This window comes from Emys orbicularis, chromosome 8 (assembly GCF_028017835.1).
Source record: "Emys orbicularis isolate rEmyOrb1 chromosome 8, rEmyOrb1.hap1, whole genome shotgun sequence".
Classification (NCBI taxonomy): domain Eukaryota; kingdom Metazoa; phylum Chordata; order Testudines; family Emydidae; genus Emys; species Emys orbicularis.
This window is the reverse complement of record NC_088690.1, coordinates 55604470-55627377: the sequence shown is the minus strand read 5'-3', so window position 1 is coordinate 55627377 and position 22908 is coordinate 55604470.

Sequence of the window (22908 nt, the reverse complement as noted above, 5' to 3'; positions counted from 1 at the left end):
GAGTCCAGCTATACCGCCTGCGTCCAAAGACCTGCCAAGGTTGTGCATTATTAATAATCATTTTTAATTTATTGGTGCTCTTGACCAAAGGCCTCTTGATGTTTTAATGAAGGACTCAGCCTTGAATTTGTAAAGGGACCAAGATTCATCCTAAGAATACTTCTGGTGCCTAGCATTCTACTGTGAAACATTGTGAGGAAGGGGCTGTTACCAGTATTCTCAGCTTTCAGCTCTCTCTTAAGTCTTTCACCTTTTTGGCTGTGAGCATTACAGCAGATCTTATTGCTGACAATTGACACCGCAGCAACATCTTTCTGATGCCTCACCAAATTTACTGTACCTTTATTTCATTCTGTGATACTGCCATACACCTCAGATGTCAGCGGAGAGACAGGCTGTCCCCAGAAGGAGATCCATTTGGCTTGACAAGAGGTGAATAACTTGACATGATTGTAAGAATTAACAATCCTGAATGTGTCTCAGTGAGGCTTTTGGCATGTTCTTGATTGTCAGATTTATTCTACTAGCAGCTTCTAGCTACAGTATTATAAATGTCCCACATTATTCAGTCTTCTTCGATGCTCCCGAACACAGTTGAGTTGTATGCACCCCTTATATAGGGGATTCCCCAACTTTTCCTGTTCTCATAGTTGAGTGATGCATGTCTATCTAATCTTATTCAGAAAGTGCGTATATCTGGCATTTGAGGGCCATAATTGGATATGGTATATTTCTTCACTACCCATTCTAAACTTTTGGATAATGTTGCTCAATACTGTTAAACAGCTGCTACATTTTATCCCAGAGGTAGCTGCTCAGTGTATGTATAAGTTTGAAAACAAAAAGTTCAAATGAAAATTTCTATATAAATATTAGAGCTGGTTAAAAATGCCAATAATTTTTGCAAGACATTTTTTTAACAAAACATTTTTTTAAAAATCCCATAAGAGTTTATTGGGTTTCAAAAAAACAAAACACATTTTGTTTAATTTGGGGGGGGGGGGTTAATAAAAATTCAGTTTTTGAAAACCAAATCTCAAAATTTTTTACTGAAAATTTCAGGTTTGGTTTCTGGTTTTTCAGTGAGGGAAAAAAATCAGAAAATTTCAATCAAAAGGAAAATTGGGAAAACTATAAAAATTTTCATTTTGGTCAAAAAGGCATTTTTCATTTTAAAAAACTAAAGAAAAAATGTCAATCCACGCTAATAAATATAAAGCGTTATTATTAGTACTGCATGTTCACTTAAATTCCTTCTCTGTTAGTAAGCGTCTCAGGTTGTCATTATTTTTAACACTGCACTTTTAAGCTACCAAATACTGTTATGCAATTGGAAACATTCTATTTTCTACGAATTAGCTCTGTACTGTAATGTAGTCATTGGTTACTCATAACACATTTCTTTCAACAGGAGTAAGGTGGAAAGTTTACGTAAAGAAAGCAATGAAACATGCAAACCATATCAAAATCCCACAAGATGCAATTTGTAGCAATTAGTGCTTTTGGTTTTGTACCTCACTGATACTATCCTTTCATTCTTTCTGCTACTTGTCTACTACGTACAGTTTTTCTTCTGGTGTAACTACGTTGGTTAGGGGATGATTTTTTTAAACCGATATAGTTATACTGGTATAACTCCTAGTGTGGGTACAGTTTAACTAAATGTGCTTATACTAGTTTAGATTATTCCCCTTCCAGTATAGGCATAAGCTATGCCAGGAGAAGCACTTTTACACTAATGTAACTGCATCCACACTAGGGGGTTTGTATTATACTGGTATAATGAAAGCTGTACAACTTGTGTGTGTAGAGAAGGCCTAAAGTGTAACTGCTTTGACTGTCACCCCACTTCCTGCCCAAATCTAATTTACTTGTATGTTTACGGCTGTGTCTATTTTTACATGACTTCCTATAAGATTACCACTGTGTTGATCTTTACCACTGTGTTGATCATAGCACAGAATACACCTGCTGTTATACTAGAGCTGATGTTAGCATTGCAGATGTCAACCTTGGAGTCCACACCACCTCAAGTATGCACATACATAATTCCTCTATAACGTTAGTGCCAACACCAAGATGGCTCTCATAACTTTGCCCCTCCATTGAACCAGTTACAGAGAGGAAGGGAACTTAGGGTATGTCTAGACCACAATTAAAAGGTATGACTTCAGCTTGAGCCAACGTACCCAAGTAGCTTTTATCTAGCTAGCTCAGGTCCCAAAACAGCAAAGCCGCAGCAATGTGAGTTTCAGTGTGGGCTATACAAACCCACCAGAACCCGGGGTAATTGTTTGCAGGGTTAGCTGTGTTTTATCTCGCACTGCTATGGCTTTACTGTTCACAGCTTCACTGTTCTAGCTCAGGTATGTCAGCTTGAGCTGCAGTCATGACTAGAGATACCTTCAGTTATTCTAGTGCAGAAGTAGGTAGCAACAGAGGTGCTTCTGTACATATGACCCTCTCCTGAAGACAAGATAGTGACTATCTGTAGTTATCTTTCCAGCTCTCAGAAGCAGATTGTGGTATACCATCATCCCTATTGTAGTTGCAACCAAACTTTTAACCCTTCTTCCTGGTGGACTGATAACATGATTTTTAATATAAAAGTTGGATGCTGACTAAGAACCTGTAATCTCTAGTTTAAGAACACTTTCATTGTTATTTCTAGGATGTCTAATATGTTAATCTCCTTTTCTCAACACCTTCCCCCACATTACCTCCTCCTTACCTCTGAAAATAAAAGGTTGAAGTATTAGGTGCATTTTCTCCAGTGCATCTAATAAAATTCCATTCACAAATAGTATATTACATTAAAAAGCTACAGTAAAAAAAAAACATTTTTCCTCCACCTACTTTCATCTCTCCCTGCTAATGAAATTGCCATAGTATTTGATTGGGGGGGGAAAAGCTAAGATTGAAATGTATGTACTTCAGCTTGCTTTAAAATAAGCTTCACTGTAATGTATTAAATTCCTCTATCCAGCTTACAATAGCAGCTCTCATGCTTACATGAAGTGAGACTATGGAATTCTAAAAAGCAATCTGAGTCAGAGATGGCTAAGAACTGAGTCTAAAACACAGGAAACTGGCATATTTGCTTTAAAACTAGGTAATTTTGTGTTAAGACCCATGAAGAAAAACAATTAAAAAAAATACACACTCCTTCAACCATTAGCTGTTTGTAGAATTCACACTTTTTGTTTGGAAGCATCCACTTTTCTAGTTAGCTTCCCTCTACCTTTTTGGACTGATTTCTGATGAGGACCGGAAGTGCTGAAACGCCATGAGTGAAAGAGACAAATCAGGTGCTATTTAAGGCCTGTGTGACGTTGCACTCTATACGTTTATGGAAATATGCTTATGAGTGTAAATATGACATAACTGGAATATGCTTTGTGCTAGATATGCCATGTAACATATCTTTGCAAAGGTTATGATCTATTGAATATATACGTCCTATTTGTAAGCATTTATCATTTTTATGTCTGAAGTTATGCGCGTTGTCTCTGTGCTTGTATTTGAAGTGTTTGCTGTAGGAAACACATAAGGGAAGGGTTTATTCAAGTAATTGGGAGTACTTAATTAACAATAGGGTTACCATATTTTCACAATCAAAAAAGAGGACACTAGGGGGGGAGGGGGAGCCCCGCTCTAGTCCCGCCCCCATCCACTCCCTCCCACTTCCCGCCCCCTGACTGCCCCCCTCAGAACCCCCAACCCCCCCCGCTCCTTGTCCTCTGACTGCCCCCTCCTGGGACCCTGCCACTAACTGCCCCCTAGGACCCCACCCCCTATCTAAGCCTCCCTGCTTCTTGTCCCCTGACTGCCCCCTCCTGAGAACCCCCCACCCTAACTGCCCTCCTAGGACCCTACCTGTCCCCTGACTGCCCCGACCCTTATCCACACCCCTGCCCCATATTCACACTCCCACCCCCAGACAGACCCCCAGGACTCCCATGCCCTATCCAACTGCTCCCCGCCCCCTGACAGGACCCCCAGAATTCCCGACCCATCCAACCCCCTCTGCTCCCTGACTGCCTCGACCCCTCTCCACACCCCCGCCCCCTGACAGGCCCCCCCCCCAGAATCCGTGACCCATCCAACCCCCCCCCACTCTCTGTCCCTTGACTGCCCCCTCCAGAAACCCCCTGCCCCTTCTCCAGCTCCCTGGCCCCCTTACCCTGCCTTACCTCAGAACAGGGTGTTGGGCTCCGCGCGGAGCCCGACACGTGGCTGCGCTCCCCAGCACAACACACAACCCGGTCCCTGCCCCCGCACAGTGCTGCCGGAGCGGGGCACTGGGCAGCAGGGGAGGGGGAGCAGGGGAGAAGGAGAAGGGGGGAGGAGGAGCTGCCGAGGCCCGATGCGAACGGCCTGGCCAGCCGGCAATCTGAGAATGCAGGGAGGGAGGGGGGGAGTAGCTCTACAGCTGCCGGAGTCCAGCCCGGCCAATGATCTGAAGCTGCGGGGGAAGGGCTCTGGCTGCCGGAGCCCCATGCGAGTGGCTGAATTTCCTGCAGCCCTCCCAGCCACGCCTCGCTCTGCATGGGGGGGGGGGAAGCCTGGACATTTTTAGCTATTTACAAATTTCCCCCCGGACACTATTTTTAACACAAAAAGCCGGACATGTCCGGGAAAATCCGGACGAATGGTAACCCTAACTAACAATGGACTTTGGGAGATGCCAATCCACATCGGAGATTTCCTGGGAACGTTCAAACTAACATGTAAACAATGATGTCAGCTTGCAAAAAGCTGAATCATTCATGGACATGTGACTTGCTCAGGTGGCTACAAACTCCATCTTGTTGCTGTGATTTTGCACAGAAGAACAAAGGGGTTTCTGCCCACAAGAGAGAGAATATAAAAGGCCCTGGAAGCCTCTCCATTTTTGTCTTCAGCTGGCTCAAGAGAGATGGCCTCTCCACCCCAAAGAGATGCCGGAAAGAAACACGAACAAAGGACTGTAACGGTGTCCTTTGTTCCTGTTGTGTGTGAGTGATTGCTGGACCCAGGCCATAAACTACAACGTTGGTCTGAAAAGGATTGTACCTGAGATAACATCTAGGGCAGGGATTGGCAACCTTTGGCACGCAGCCCGCCAGGCACGCTGCTCCAGGCCAATGGGGGCTGCGGAAGTGGCGCGGGCTGAGGGATGTGCTGGCCGTCACTTCCCGCAGTCCCCATTGGCCTGGAGCAGCGAACCGCGGCCAGTGGGAGCCGCGATTGGCCGAACCTGTGGACGCGGCAGGTAAAAAACCGGCCCGGCCCACCAGGGTACTTACCCTGGCAGGCTGCGTGCCAAAGGTTGCCGATCCCTGATCTAGGGTGAGAAGTTAGTATTTGTAACTAGATCCTTAGTGTATTAAGTTAGCCTTGCATACTTTGATTTATTTTACTTAGTAACTTACCTTGTTTTGTCTGTTATTACTTGAAACCACTTAAATCCTACTTTTGATACTTAATAAAATCACTTTTGTTTATTAATTAACTCAGAGTAAGTGATTACTACCTGGGGGAGTAAACAGCTGTGCATCTCTCTCTATCAGTGTTATAGAGGACAGACAATTTATGAGTTTATCCTGTATAAGCTTTATACAGAGTAAAACGGATTTATTTGGGGTTTGGATCCCACTGGGAGCTGGGTGTCTGAGTGCTGGATACAGGAGCACTGCTTAAGCTGTTTTCAGTTAAGTCTGCAGCTTTGGGGGCGTGGACCAGACCTGGTCTGTGTTGCAGCAGGCTTGTGTGTCTGGCTCAACAAGGCAGGGTTCTGGAGGCCCAAACTGGCAGAGAAAATTGGCTCAGAGGTAGTCTCAGCACATCAGGTGACTGTCCCAAGAGGGTCTCTCTGACTGAACCCGTCACAGCCTGTGCTTGTTGTAAATTAATTTCACAATGTTGTGAACAACTTTTCAGGATAATGAGTGTACTTGGGGCTTTTTTGTTGTTGTCTGAAGGAAGGCAAGTACTCAACTGTATTAAAACATTTCAGTTGGGTGATGGACTTGCAATTAACTCCATAGATAGTTTAGTGATGGACTGCAAATTTAGTGACACTTATACAGTAACATCAGTCCAGACCTTTTTTAGCATTCTGCTGTAGCGAAGCAATTTAAACCTGGAATTTTCAGGAGAGATCCTTTCTTTAGGTCTGAAATGTTTGTCTGCCAGTCCATCTTTCCTTCGCAACTGAGAAATTCTATCTTTGCCAAGAATCAATTTCTGCCACATCAATCATGTTTCAAAGGGAGATGTTCAGTTATCCCAACTCTGTGACTAACTAGTTTACTTGCCAACTTCAAAGGCATGGTGTTCTCTATGCATCGCACCACTTTGAAGGATGGCTTTAATTTGAAATATTTCCATTCTTTAGATCCACATTTTACTGGGCTAGCTAAGTAAAGGATATTTACTCCCCAAACATTACTTCACCTCCTTATAATTGCCAGAGGAAAATTTGTAGCAAGGGGCAAGGGGACTGAAGCTGAGTGCAAAAAGAGTTATTTTTGTTCATAAAAACAGCAAACCTATCAAAGATGCACAGCTTATAAAGGATAGGTGCTTCACATCAAATAGAAACACAATACTTTATTTATTTAGATAGCTCATTCTGAGCCAAAGCTTTGGGTAAGGGTTACTGAGGGACACCAAAAACAGGCCACTAAACGATAGCCACCAAGAAAAGCAAGCTACTGGACTTACAAATGTAACCCTTCTGCCCATCTGAGGCAGAAGGGTTACATTTGTAAGTCCAGTAGCTTGCTTTTCTTGGTGGCAACAAGGGCTGGGTTCAGTATTTAGAGGTTCCGTTTCAATAACACAATGCAAAACCAGCTCGAGCCCCCACCCAGTGACCTTGGACAATTATATACCACTCCCCGGGCGCCTCTAAGAGGCAATACTTCCCCTCTCGCAAGCATGGAGTCTGAGTGTAGCAAAATCCTTTTAATAAAGGAGGGAAACAATGCGGCATTATGTTGGGGAAACACCACAAACAGGATTCATAACACAAACCATGAGCAAAAGACCCACCCCCCCAAGTAAGTTTGGCAGCATCCTTTTCCCCTCAGGGTCTTAAGTCCAGCAACCCAAAAAAATCACCCAAAGTCCCAAAAGTCCAACACCCCTAAAGTCTCTTGAGTCCAGCAACCCAAAAATCACCCAAAAGTCTCTGTCCCTGGTCAGTGCAGCCCCAGAGTTCAAAAGTTTATCTGCCGAGTTTTACCTCCCAACCTGAGGGGGGGGGGGTGTGCAGCAGTGTTAAGGGGCACCTTACGTGGTCCAAGGCCGACTGCCCCGCCTCTCCATGGGGTTCTGCTGCAGCTTTCACCATGAGCCACTCCACCAGCCCATCCACTCCACCAGCCATCCCGTGAGTCGCTTCACAAACTGCTCCACTCCGACAGCCACTCCGCTCCACCAGCTGTCCCGTGAGCTGCTCCAGTCGTCCCGCAAACTGCTCTGCTCCACCAGCTGTCCCAGGAGCCGCTCCAGTCGTCCCGCAAACTGCTCTGCCAGCTGCTAAGCAACATATCTTCAGCCCCCCCCCCCACAGCTCTCAGTGATTTTAGCTCTTTAGTGATTTCAGCTTGTAGTAGGGGAGCCTCAATGCTGGTGCACCATTGGCCCAATGTAAATTCAGCTCAGCAGCCTGTCACTAGACTCCTAATAGAATTAAAATTAGCTCTGATATTCCACAGTAGAGAGAGAAGATGGTGCAATTGGTATTTCAGGCCCTCAAAAGGGGCTCTTACCATCAAGTACAAATATCTGTCCCCAGCCTCTCTCAAGTCACTGGGTTTTGGAACCCATGTCCCTTGTCTAGCGAGTGCTACTTAGTTGATGACGAGTCCCTCTGTCATAAAACAGTTTCATTGTCCTTGAGTCACATAATCAGGGTAACAACACTTTAGTCTTCCTGCCCCAATAACAGAGAAACTGGGGATCCCACAGCAGCCAAAGTGACCATTTGGGCTCATGCTAGGCGGGGTGGGTTTGCCTATGCAAACAAGATCAGCCCCTAAAGTTCTTTTCCACAACTCGCCACAATTCACCACCAGATGTCAGGGTAGAGCTCATCCTGACTCTGCTTACACAAAGAGAAGAGATGCAAAATCCTTCGACAATACGGTGCCAGGAAGAGCAGAGAGGTGTTGAAATGGGATTTTCAAATGATGAAGAGTGTCAGAAAAATGGAGAGAGCTAAGGAGAGTTCCAAAGACCGGGGATTGAAAGCTAGAACAAAACAAATACCGGCCTTTAGAAACTGCAAAGCAAGGCTACACCGTAGAGAGAAGAAAGGCTAAGACAGAGCCGTAACTAGGCATTTTAGTGCCAGGGGAAAGCAAGCATATTTGTGCCCCCTACCAGGGTTTTTTTTTTGTCATTTTTCCACCCCATTCATTGGTAACTCATAAATGTTGATAGTGGGAGGAACACAACTTAAAGGTTTGAGGAGGCAATGTGACCACCCCACAGAGGTTTTCAAACTGCAAGGCCAGCCCCCTAAGGAGGCGGGGCTCAGGAAGGGAGCACCACCTCCATCCCCTGATTCACCTCAGCAGGTCACCTAGCCTGTCTGGGTTGGGGGGGTGCAACCAAAAAATCTGGGGGCCACATGACCCCAACATGCCCCCTCATGTGTCACCTCTGGCCCCATTTTTCTGCCTCTGTAGCGTTGCGCCCTTGGTGGCTGTCTTGCTCGCCCCACCCTGGTTACAGCCCTGTGCTAAGGAAGCAAACAAGCACATACAGCATGCATACCAGAGAATGGCAGAAAAGACCAGGTTGTGTGATTGTTAGAGTCAAGACTTTGACCCCGAGTCTAAAGTCTACCAAGGCCCCTTTACATCACTGTGGCAGTGCAAAGAAGCCTTACATAACTCCCTGAGACTGTTCCCTGTACATAGTCTCCCTGGCTATCAATGTTTGTGAGATGCTCAAATGCTACTGTGATGAGTGCCACAGAAAATCATACAAAAGTATAAATCATTTTGTACAGTACAAAGAAGAGCAATAAATAAATACAGTAACTCCTCACTTTAAGTTGCCCCAGTTAACGTTGTTTCGTTGTTACGTTGCTGATCAATTAGGGAACATGCTCATTTAAAGTTGTGCAATGCTCCACTCTTATGTTGTTTGGCTGCCTGCTTTCTCCACAGTAGACAAATAGTATTATCCCCTTTTTATTGAAGAATGGTAAAATGAGTCACTACAGTTAAGAATTCCATGCATGAACAACTTAGTCAGTGGCAGAACCAGGAGCAAAACCCAGGTGTTCCTGGCTTTTAGTCGTATGCTCATTTCTGCATAACAGTCCTACGAAGTGGAATAGAGATAAGCCCTTAGTAAGTTGTGCACTGTCAGGCTCATCAGTTGCAAGAGAGGGCCCTGATCTTGCACTGAGAAACACAGGCAGTCCTGAATGCAGGATAGAGGAAAAAGTGTATGATGGTGAATGTTATTCAGTCAGATTCTCTGGTGTATCTCTGTCAGTCAGTGGAGTTATACCGGGGTGAATTTGGCCCATTATTTCTACCACTCAAGCATCTAAGTGTCTAACAATTGTACATGTGAGCCCATAGCTGCTGTGCAGTCTCCCTCTCCACACCAGTACTGTATAATATACAACAATCCACTTAAAAAGGATGTGGCCAAGGAAGCCAATTTTCTTCTATGAAGTCGAATGAGTGTTCTGTTACTCTATTAGGACAACGTAGGGCCAGATTCTGCTCCCATTGAAGTCATCAAGAAACCTTTAATTTCATATTGAAATCCCTTTTTCCATCTTCAGCTGGGACATGATCAGTGCCCAAGCCTCTTTCATGGGAGATATTTTTTTCCTAATTATCCCTCCAGTTAAAATCAGAAACGTAAATGTGTCTGTTTAAACAGTACAAATGGCACAGAGCTTTTTCTCTCACATAAAAGGGACCAATAATGCCTGGCTCTTAGATAATGCTTTTCATCAGTACATCTCAAAGTGATTTACAGAACAGGTAAGCAGCATTATCCTGGTTTTACAGATGCGGAAATTGAGGGACAGGGAGGCAAAGTTACTTGCCCAAAGTCCCCAGCAGGCCAGTGGCAGAGCTGGGACTAGAACCTAGATCCAGGGCTCCATCCACTGGAAGACCACACTGCCTCTCTAGGCACTAGGATGTGTCCAGTACTATATTGCATCAGATCTTCATATTTACTCTTACTATGTTTAATAAATTATCAAATTGCAAATGAATCCATTTTATGTAATAATAAAGTATAGGCCATGTTGCAGATTAATAGAGTTGTAGAGATGTGAAGTGATAATAGGAAATACAATTTAAACATAAGTTTGAACTATAGTGGTGACACTTAAAAAGTTTCTTGCATTTTGAAAGATTCAGCAAGGCCAAGAAATGCTCCCTATCCTTAAATGGGAAATACCATTATTACCAAGCAATAGCTTTCAAAACAGAAGAACCGTTTAAAGCAGGGGTTCTCAAACTGTGGGGTCGGGACCCCTCAGGGGGACATGAGGTTATTACATGGGGGATTGCAAGCTGTCAGCCTCCACCCCAAACCTCACTCTGCATCCAGCATTTATTATGGTGCCAAATATATAAAAAAGTGTTTTTAATTTATAAGGGGCATCGCACTCAGAGGCTTGCTATGTGAAAGGGGTCACCAGTACAAAAGTTTGAGAACTACTGTTTTAAAGTGTGACCATTAAGTAATCAGGATGAAACTGAATCTACTGCATTGTCCCTATTAAGCAACTTGTCTTACGAAGTGTAAAACTCTTAGGTCTGAATCCTGCACTGAGAACTTCAGGGCCTTCATTTGTAAGTAAAGGGACTGTTACCAGATTTGCCTGTTACTTTGGGGTATGCTCATTTATAGGGTTACTCTTCTTGGGGAGTGTTCTGTAATTCTATCAATGTACTGCTTGTGTCACTGGTGTTCTCATACGGAGCTCTACTTCTCCCTTCTGCAAGTTCCCTCCCAATGGAGCTACCCTGCAGGACCTAGGTACCCCAGGGCTGGGTTCTTCCAGCCCCAGAAACAGACAAACACACACACACATTAACAGAGCATGTCTGAGAGGACCGGGTTAATCAGCACTCTCAAGCTGACCCCTTATATGTCCCTGGACTCAGTAGGCTGGGTCAAGCAGCACTTCCAAGCTGCCACCCTCATATGCTCCAGGTTCAGCATGTCCCTATCCCCACTTTCACGTTACAATTGTTCTGGTAGTAACCCACTTGATGAGCAAACCCCACAGGATTTTTGGGCGCTGCAGGGATCTTTAGCTTAGGTATGAGGAGCGTTGCTGTAGAGAGAGAGAGAGAAGCAACCAGCTTAACCATGAAAGTTATTTATTGCCAGTTATTTAATAACCATACAAGGGGAGCCAAACAAACAAAACAGTTATAATATTAAATCTAACTTAAATTTGATTATAAAAGTCAGGTTTAGAAAACTATAACTGACCACACAAGTCAGGGTCAGAAGGCTATACCAAGAGCGAGAGAGAGAGAGAGAGAGAGAGAGAGAGAGAGAGAATTAGGTTCTCACCACTCCATGAAGCTTGAATCGATAGGGGTTCCCAGGTGATGGTGGTAGCTAAGGGTCTGGAGTGCTGGAGACTGCCCCCAGCATGATCAGTCAGGAGAAGATGAAGTCCCTATGGAACTCATGCAGATTTTGGATCCAGGCATCAGAACACTTACTTGAGCATGGATAGGGGTTTTTGTAGGGAAAGAACAATGGTTCAAGGGAGAACACTAGATTTGTTTATGGGTAAAATGATGGCTCAAGGGAGTATACCAAAGTTGATTTGTTCAGGCTAGACAATAGGATCTGATCATTCCTGGCTATGAGTGGTGTTCCTTCGAGGGAGCTCACAATGCAATTAGCCAGCTTCAGTATTTTGGATACCAATAAAGGATTCATTACTAGAATTGGTCTGATAACTATAGAGCTGGGGATGGCATGGATTCATTAACATCTGGAGCAGAGATTCCCCATCATGCAGTGCTTTTCTGCTCACACTGTTCAGTGTGGTTCTTGCTTTGAAATCTCTGTTCTCCATTCTGCATGCTAATGAAGATGCCTCCCTATCACATATTTAATACAAATGAGGCTAGGGGAGTTTCCTTAATCCTGTCACCCTTGTCCGGAGGGATTTAGGTGTGTCTTTCACTGGCTTTTAATTGCTTTTTGTAAATCTTTCTTCTGATCGGCTTTGGTTCAAGCAGAGGCAGGGAGGGGCGGGGGAGGTCTTCTGTGAGTCAGACAGGCTGGATGCTGCGCCTTGGTTCCCTAAGAACACAGAGCTGATAGGTTACAGGACTGACAAATAACAATTTATAAAAGGCTTGTCTTTTAGGGCAGGTCTTCACTACCTGCCGGATCAGCGGGTAGAGATCGATTTATCGGGGATAGATTTATCGCGTCTCGTCTAGACGCGGATAAATCGATCCCTGAACGCGCTCCCCATCGACTCCAGAACTCCAGCTCGTGAGAGGTGGAAGCGGAGTCAACGGGGGAGAGGCAGTGGTCGACTCGCCGCCGTCCTTACGGCCAGGTAAGTCAACCTAAAATACGCCGACTTCAGCTAGACTATTCGCGTAGCTGAAGTTGCGTATCTTAGGTCGACACCCCCCCCCCCCCCCCCCCGTGTAGACAAGGGCTTAGCTTCACATCTTACAACTGTTGTGCAGGCATCAACTCACATGGGGAAATACTCCCTGCTGGCCCCCACCACATATGAATGAGAGAATGGATATTTGTTTTTTTTAATTACAGCCTTGCAAAATTGTCAGGGACTTCAGTAGCACATACATGGTTTATCCTCCTCCCCCTTATAAAGACAAGGACAATGAAAAAACCTGATATTTTACATGCCCATTGAAAAACTAACTCACTATGTGAATGTAGAATTTTGCACAGCTGTTGCATCATATATCTTTGCATCTTCATAAATCCCAGTTTTGTGCCTAATTGCACCTGGATTTTTTAATTCTGAATCACAGTAAGCCTCACAGGCTGACATCTGATAGAAAAGTGAACACCAAGAAACCCATTAACAGCTGTTTGCAGCATATCAGGCTTCCTAAGTCAGAACATTTTTTACATTGATGCAGTAGTTGGGGGTAGGTTAATATTTAGTTTTGCTTATAGCTTCTTCAAATTCCCAGGGCAGCATTCACCCCAGGGGAGAATCACACTTGTTTTTTCAAACCACCCCGGTGGTAGGTGCCTCCACTTGGTTCACTGCCAGGGATGCTTTGGGGTATCTCATCACATGATCAGGCCCCAGCAGCTGGAGCTGATGCAGAAAGGTCAGCTGCTTTCCTTTCTTTTCCCCTACTACTGTCAGCAAGGCTTTCATCTCCTCACCTCCTGCTGAGTAAAGTCTGCATTCCCTCTTTACTTGGCTTGATCCTCTGGCTGGGTGTTTAATATTATACTCTTTATGCAATAATGTGTTCATCACCTACTTCTATTGTGGCTCACTGTCTTGAGGAAGCTACTAGCAACAGTGCGGTTCAGAGGGATGATGATGGCCACTTAGTCACCTGCTAAGACAGTTGCTGAAATGTCTCATTTGTTTTCTAGGTCAGATGCCTTTCCATTCCATGCACCCTCTGGTGACATACATTCATGTGTGCATACGCCATCCTTTGCCCAGTGGTTAGTTCATTGCAATGTGCATCTAATTACATTTAGAGCTGGATCCCTCCCCCTCATAGATGTCCAGCTTTTTCCTAGCCCTTGCATGAGAGGAGGGTAGAAGGCACCTGCTCACATCTGGCACCCTGCACATGGGCTAGGAAAGCACACTGGTACTTCCCGTGCTCCAGGGGCCTTCTATGCATGCACTAGGGTACAAAGTGCACCAAAGGGGACAGGGAAGATTGGGGTCATAATACAGCCTTCTCCACACCAGTCTGTAGAGCTGACTAGGAAACCCTGGGGAACAGAGGCTTATCAGTACACTCCCCTGAGCCCCTCTGCCCCCATTCCACTACAAAGCTAGGGTTCAGCACCACCTCCAAAGTGGGCCAGATTGAAAGTGCGTTGTCTGATGAATCAGAACACTAGCAACAATACTGAAAGCTGGACTGTGTCAGACCATTGCTGTGCAATGCTGGCTTATTTACTTTGAGAATATAGTGCTACTGTTTGGTATTGTCTTTTGTTAGTTACTGACTTTTCAGCATGATTTCAACATGGTGTTTAAGGAGGGATGAGCCAAAACCGTGACATTTCACCTGAATGCTTTGAATTTTGGGGCTGAATTTGAATCTCCAGCTCCAAACTTGTCCCTGCTGGTTTGGCTTCAGCACAAAACTACAAGGAGCAAATTCCGCTTATAACTGGATACGGGTGAAAAGACAGTTACCTTTCCGTAACTGATGTTCTTCGAGATGTGTTGCTCATGTCCATTCCACAATAATTGTGCGTGCTCACCGCATGCACAGGTGCGGGAAGTTTTTCCCTTAGCAGTACCCGTAGGGGAGCGCCCTAGCAACCCCTGGAGTGGCGCTGCTATGGTACGGTATAAGGGGTGCTGCGTGCTCCTCCCACCCTCAGTTCCTTCTTGCCAGACAACTCTGACAGAGGGGAAGGAGGGCGGGATGTGGAATGGACATGAGCAACATCTCGAAGAATACCAGTTATGGAAAGGTAACTGTCTTTTCTTCTTCGAGTGATTGCTCATGTGCATTCCACAATAGGTGATTCCAAGCTATATCTGGTGGAGGTGGGTAGGAGTTCACAGACACTCAGGGCAGAGCACTGCCCTGCCGAACCCAGCGTCCTCCCTGGTTTTGGAGACGATCACATAATGCGAGGTGAACATGTGAACCGATGACCATGTGGCAGCCCTACAAATGTCCTGAATAGGGATGTGGGCCAGAAAGGCAGTTAACGAGGCCTACGTCCTAGTCGAGTGCGCCCTCACAATTGGTGGCGGGGGAACTCCCGCTAGGTCATAACAAGTACGGATACACGAGGTGATCCAGTTGGAGAGCCACTGACTAGAGATCGGCTGACCTCTCATGCATTCGGTCATGGCAATGAACAGTAGTTGCGAAGACTTCCTGAACGATTTTGTACGTTCCAGGTAAAAAGCCAGAGCCCGTCTTACATCCAGCATGTGGAGACGGTGCTCCCCACTGGACGCATGGGGTTTGGGACAGAGCACCAGCAGGAAAATGCCCTGGCCCATATGATATGCGGAGACCACTTTAGGGAGGAACAAAGGGTGTGGGCAGAGCTGGACCTTATCCTTATGGAACACCATGTACGGGGGTTCGGAGGTCAGGGCCCGGACCTCCGAGACCCGGCTAGCAGACATGATCACCACCAGAAAGGCTACTTTCCACAAGAGATGTGACCAGGAGCACATAACAAGCAGCTCCATTTAACCTGGCCAGCACCAAGTTCAGGTCCCACTGGAGGACTGGGGGTCTAACATACGGAAAGAGGCAATCCAAGCCCTTAAGGAATTGACCTGTCATGGCATGAGAGAATATCGTGTGGCTCTGCACTGGCGGGTGGAAGGCTTATATGGCTGCCAGGTGCACCTTGACGGATGAGGGTGCTAGGCCCTGGACTCTAAGATGAAGGCAGTAGTCTAGTATAAGCTGGATCGGAGCAGCCATAGGCGAGACGCCCTGATCAGCGGCCCACCAGGAAAACCGAGACCACTTCGCCAGGTAGGCCTGACACGTGGAGGGCCTCCTGCTCTCCAGGAGGACGGGCTGAACTCCTTCCAAGCAATTCCTCTCCTCGCAGCCTAATCATTGAGCAGCCACGCCGTGAGGTGGAGGGCTGCTAGGTTCGGGTGGAGGAGACGACCTTGGTTCTGGGAGAGCAGGTCCAGGCGGGTTGGCAATGGCCACGGTGGGGCGACTGCCAAGCTCGTGAGAGTCCCGTACCAATGTTGCCTGGGCCATGCCGGGGCGATCAGGAGGACACGGGTCCAGTCCGTTTTTATCTTTTCCAAGATCTTGCCGATCAGTGGGACTGGGGGAAAGGCATAGAAAAGCTGACCCGCCCAGGACAGGAGGAAGGCGTCAGAGATCGCGCACACACCCAACCCTCCCCTGGAGCAGAAGCGGGGACCCCGGTGGTTTTGCCAGGTCACGAAAAGGTCCACACGGGGAGTGCCCCATGTTTGGAAAATCCTGTGCACCACCTCTGGGTGCAGCGACCACTTGTCCTGTTTGGAGAAGTCCCAGCTCAGCCAGTCCTCTCCAGAGTTCCGGACACCCGGTAAGTGGTTGGCTTCCAAGTAGATATCGTGGGCTATGCAGATGTCCCACAGCCTGAGGGCTTCCTGGCAAAGGGCTGAGGAGCGGACCCTGCCTTGCCTGTTGATGTAGAACATTGAGGCCGTGTTCTCTGTGAGGACCCTGACCACTCTGCTCACTAAGCGCAAGTGGAAGGCCATGAAGGCTAGACAGACCACCCTGAGCTCCTTGACATTTATGTGTAGGGCAAGGTTCTGCACGGACCACAGACCTTGGGTCTGGAGGTTTCCCACGTGGGCTCCCCACCCCAAGTCCGACGCATCAGACACCAACTCCACAGACGGGGGCTGGCCCCTGAATGGGACCCCTTGGAGCATGTTCCCCGGGGAGGACCACCAGCGTAGGGAGGCTATCACCGGTTCAGGCACAGTGAGGACCTTGTCCATCCTATCTCTGGACTGGGAGAATACCGAGGCCAACCAGAGCTGAAGGGGCCGCATCCTGAGTCTGGCGTGATGAACCATGTACGTGCACGCTGACATATGACCGAGGAGTTGGAGGCACACTCTGACCAATCACCCCAAAGAACTCTATGCGTTGCACCGGTACCAATGTGGACTTGATGTTGTTTACCAGCAGCCCCAGTGTGGTGCACGTGGACAGGAGGAGTGTTACATGATCCTGTATCTGTGACCTGGAGCTGCCCGTGACCAATCAGTCGTCGAGGTAGGGAAAGATCTGGACCCCCTGATGCCTGAGGTAGGCCACTACCACAGACATACACTTTGTGAAGACTCTGGGAGCCGTCGATAGGCCAAATGGGAGGACAGTGAACTGGTAGTGCTCCTGCCCTTCCGTGAAGCGGAGGAAACGCCTGTGGCCCTCGAATATATGAATGTGGAAGTATGTGTCCTGTAGATAGAGGGCGGCGTACCAGTCTCCGGGATCCAGGGAGGGGATGATGGAGGCCAGAGAGACCATGCAAAACTTGAGCTTCATCATGTACTGGTTCAGGCCTCGCAGGTCCAGGATGGGCCTGAGACCCCATTTGGCCTTCGGGATAAGGAAATAGTGGGAGTAGTACCTCTTGCATCTGAACTCCGCTGGCACTACCTCCGCCGCTCCTAAGCCAAGGAGACGCCCCACCTCCTGCTCGAGTAAGCTCTCGTGAGAGGGGTCCCTGAAGAGGGACAGGGAGGGAACGGGGTGGGTGGGATAGAAAGAAACTGGAGGGTATTGCCCCGGGAGATGGTGCTGAGGACCCATCGGTCAGAGATCAGTCGTGACCACTCCAGAAGGAAAGTACATAAGCGGTTGGAGAAGGGAAGGTCGGGTGGATCCCTGGTACTAACTGGTAAGACACCCACAGGCATCCTATCAAGATTGGCGCTTACCCGCCTGCTTGCCCTTAGAGGGCCCAGGCTGGGGCGCAGGCCGGGATTGCCTTTGAGGGCACTTTTTATAGTCCCTTCATTTTTTATACGCGGGCTCATATCTGGAGTGGGTGGCCTGACTGGGAGCCTGCTGCGGTTTGAACTTGGTCCTGGCTGGGGCCGGAACATAGAGGCCGAGGGTCTTTAATGTCGTATGGGAGTCCTTCAGACCGTGTAACTTCACGTCTGTTTGTTCCGCAAACAGGGCCTTGCCATCGAACGGAAGGTCCTGTAAGGAGTTCTGTGCCTTGCTGGACAATCCAGACAGCAGGAGCCACGACGCTTTCCTCATGGACACCGCGGAGGCCATAGATCTTGCAGCCGTATCCACAGGGTCCGAGGCTGCCTGAAGGGCCGCCCTGACAACAGCCGAGTCTTCCTCAACCAGAGCCTTGAACTCCTTCTTATCCCGCTCCTGGAGAGAATCCGCAAATTTGGGCATTGAGCTCCACAAATTGAAATCATATCTACCCAGCAGGGCTTGGTGGTTTGCCACCCTCAGTTGGAAGCTTGAAGACAAATAAACCTTTCTACCAAAAAGATCTAGCCTCCTCGAGTCCTTATTTTTAGGAGTAGGAGCGGGTTAACCTTGACACTCCCTATGGTTGGCCGACTTGACCACTAGAGAGTTGGGGGCAGGGTGGGTATACAGGTACTCATGCCCCTTGGCGGGCACAAAATACTTCTGTTTTGCCCTCTTAGAGATGGGGGGCAAGGAAGCCGGGGTTTGCCACAGGGCATTTGAGATCTTTGCCACCCCTTCATGGAGTGGGAGAGCCATCCTGGCCGGTGCTGAGGCCGAGAGGACATTGAAGAGTGAGTCCGAGGGTTCCTCCACCTCCTCAGCTTGTAGGTTGAGGCTTGATGCCACCCTTTTCAACAGTTCCTGGTGGGATTTTGTGTCCTCCTGCGGGATGGGCAGAGGAGGGGCTGTGATCGCCTCATCAGGGGAGGATGAGGATGGGGGTGCAGTGCTCTGCGTTCCCACTGGTGCCACAGGTCCCACCACTTGGTCCCCTTCTGAGTGCGGGACTGGGGATGAGCGCTCTGCGGACCCTTTTCTGGGAGGCTGGGAGAGGGAGGCTGACGGTCTTTCTGAGGCTCTGGCCACCAAGCAAGCCACCACCGGGGGCTTTGTTGGGGCCCCTGGGGCCCATTGGTACCATGGCACTGGCCAGGGAGCCTGATGCCTCTGCACCTGCTGTGGCACCATCGGAGCAGACTGCCCCGCCTGACTTGCCTGGCCTATCAACTGTTGACTTCGAAGGGAGGCTGGGCTGGCATACGATCGACCGCTATCCCGGGACAGGGATGAGTGATGACATCAGGAGTGGTGCCGAACACAAGACCGTGATCTTGGCGTGGAGGAGCGGGAGTACCGTCTGTAGCGGCTGCTCCGCGAACGGCTCTGACGGGCAAATCCGCGATGGCGGGGTGCCAGTGATCGACGCCTGGGGCTGCAGGAACGGTGCCGCGGCAGGGACCTCGAACGGGATGAAGAGCAGGAACGGCGATGACATCTGTACCACGAGGGGCTACGATAGCTTCTCGGAGATAACGACCTCTGGTGCTGTCTGTCCCGGTCTTGGCGGAGCACGCTCTCATCGCAAGGTCTACGTTCCCTCGAAGCAGAGTGGTGCCTGGAACCCCTGTTGGTCGGCACCCAGCTAGACAACCTGGTGGGGGTCGACGGGGACCAGCGTGGGCTGCACACGGGGCGGTCACAGAGTGGAGAACAGCGTTGGGAATCTTCTCTCGACTGTGAGCGGTACCGTCCAGGCGGCGACTGTGGGGGTCCGAGTGGCGGCTTGCCTCTGGACCGGGGAGCCGTTGACGGCGGTGCTACCTGTACCGGTAGAGACGTAACGTCTCGAGCCGTCTGCAGGGCCTCCGGTGTGGAGGGCACCCAAATGTGGCCACTGGTGTCTGGGGAAGTTGGTTCGGAGTGGGCCGGGCTACTCCGCTCAACTTGAGTCAGAGGCCGCGAGGCCGATGGGGACCGAGAGCTGCCCAATGCAGGTCTAGTCTCTGCCCCCGCCTTGCTCCAGTGCCTTGGCGGAGAAGACCTCTTCTTCGCCTTTTCAGAGTGTCCTGTGGATGGAGAGTGACTGGTGGAGGGCACCATTGGGTTGCCGCACACCGATGCCGCGGTGCTTGGTGCTGACTTGGAGCAGTGCAGCAGTGTCGGGGTCAGTGCTGACTCCATCAAAATGGCTCAGGGACAAATGTCCCACTCCTTCTTGGTCCAAGGTTTGAAGGATCTGCAAATTTTGCAGCAGTCGCTGAGATGGGTTTCCCCCAGACAGCGTAAACAGTCCGCGTGCGGGTCACTCACAGGCATAGGCCATTTGCATGTGTCACATGACTTAAAGACCGGGATACGGGGTATGCCCCAACCCGGGCACACTTAACTAACTCTAACTAAAACTTCTTCTTCTTCTTTTTTTTTTAATTACAGGTACTACTAACTAAGAACTAGCAAAGTCCAAGGAGGGAAAGCTACAGGAGAGCTGTAGCAGAGCAGTTCTGAAGCACCTTCACTGGCGGCAAGAAGGAACTGAAGGTGGGGGGAGTGTGCAGCACCCTTTATACCGTGCAATAGTGGCACCACTCCAGGGGTTGCTGGGGGCACTCCCCTATGGGTACTGCTAAGGGAAAAACTTCCGGTACCGGTGTACGTGGCAAGCACACACACCTACTGTGGAATGCACATGAGCAATCACTCAAAGAAGAATATCACAGGAGCGGCTTATGACATTTTGACACTGTCTAATTTAAACCCTAACCCGATTTGGCTTCGGGGTTGACCCAAACCCTGATCAAACCTAATCTAGACTTAAATTATGCCACCTCCACTACTCTCAATTTTTAACCACCATGCTTTTCTATCTTGGTTTTATTTGTAATATATTGTTGTAGATTACATCTAAAATATTATTTTCATTCCTGTTTGATACAAGTAGTCAGCTAGAATAGAGCCTTCTGCCAGAGAACTAGCTACAGGACATGTGAGTTAATATGGCTATATGAAAAAATATATCTTTTATATCATTTCTCATCATAAATCTCACAACAGCGTAAACATCTTTACACATGATATATACAAGACAGTATTTCCACCAAGCTTTACCACAGCAGGCTCTTCAGAGAAGGATGTTAGTGGCCCATCACCCTTGTCTCCCAGGAATAGATTTTTAGGAAGGCCACTATTAGCCCACTTTCTTCATTTCCTCTCCTTGCTACTCTGGCAGCAGCAATAATTGGGGAAGAACATTGGCAATATCCTCTGTCTTGTTTTGATGCAAGATCCCATTCCTCTACTAGCTTGTCTTCCCTTCGCCTGCAAGAGATGGACTTTCCACTTCCCAAAGAGCAAATGATAGGGAAAAGAGGCACCAGAGAGCCAGATAATTGCCTAAAGTTTCACACTGATCTTGAGAACAGAAACTAACAGTCCTGGCTTAACTACTAAAACCACTTCCTCTTATTTGAATATTGAGTGTCATTATCTAGATATGTGCAGAATGGAATAAATAGATTTGTCTATATCATTTTAGTTTAGACATGGAAATAAAAATATGCGAGAACATTGACATACCATTGTGTGTTGACTTCATTGTGCAATATCTTACTATTCTTTTTTCCTTCCCAAACCAACGAAATGGAAGAAATAAATAAAACCAACAAGCCCCCTACACCTACCACTACCACTATACCTGTGTTATGGCTGAGAATTTAACTGCATAAAAATCAAGGCAAAGTTATGGCTCCCACAGTAACTATAACTTGGACACATACCAAACATAGTATGCTAATGCATAAAGGTTATCACCATGTACATTTCCACATATGTAGTATTTTCTGTTAAAGGGTTGAGTTACAGCTGTTGTGGGAACCGTAACTTTGAATTTCATGACTTTTGTGTGTAAATTATCAGTCAGAATGTTGCATGGATACATTTTTTAAAAAATAATTAATTTTTATATGAATATCGTGATTCAGAATTTTAGGGTGAAATTCTCTAATCTTGACTCAGGGAAAATTCCCACTGTCTTCAATGGGAGTTTTGCCTGAATAAAGACTAAAAGACTTGTCCTTTCTGCCTGTTCCCTTTTTTACTGTCCCTTCAATCTTCTATGGAAAGGGGACAGCCCTGCAAAATGAATAGTAACTTGAACACTCTTCGACGCAGAACACTGAAATGGAATACTGCAGTCTCCTAATTGATCAGGGCTCAGGCTGCAAAATTGTGGGGTAGACGTTCAGGCTTGGGCTGGAGCCTGGGCTCTGGAACCCTCCTGCCTCCTGGGGTCACCGAGCGCAAACATCTACATTGCAATTATATAGCCCTGAAGCCTGAGCCCTGCAAGCTCAAGTCAGCTGACCCGGGCCAGCCGTGGGTCTTTTATTGCAGCGTAGACATACTAGTACAGTAGTGTCAGTAAAGGGCTTTTGGTAAGAAGCACTGAGGATGATATAGATGCCAAGGTTGATTTTTTTTAAAGAGACTTTATTATTTGTTTGAATTTTTCCACTACCATTTTCCTCACTGCATTTAAAAATATTTTTCCCCTTGTTATTTCAGGTGCTAATTTTTGTTTTAAGATCACTGGAGCAGTATTTCCTATAAAACCTGTAATGACTGATTTACAATTTAACAATGCCTATCATGCTCCAGAAGTTGCAATACTCAGCATCAGCAATCAAGATAAAATAAATATTAATGGAGATATCCTATCTCCTAGAACTGGAAGGGACCTTGAAAGGTCATCAAGTCCAGCCCCCTGCCTTCACTAGCAGGACCAAGTACCGATTTTGCCACAGATCCCTAAGTGGCCCCCTCAAGGTTTGAATTCATAACCCTGGGTTTAGCAGGCCAATGCTCAAACCACTGAGCTATCCCTCCCCCAAGATCTTATCATATCATATCATATGATCAGATCTTATCATAATCCTGTAATAGCAGTTCAATTATCATCACAGTCCTGCCGAGTATCATAGAATCATAGAATATCAGGGTTGGAAGGGACCTCAGGAGGTCATCTAGTCCAACCCCCTGCTCAAAGCAGGACAATTCCCAACTAAATCATCCCAGCCAGGGCTTTGTCAAGCTGGGCCTTAAAAACCTCCAAGGAAGGAGATTCCACCACCTCCCTAGGTAACGCATTCCAGTGCTTCACCACCCTCCTAGTGAAATAGTGTTTCCTAATATCCAATGATACTAC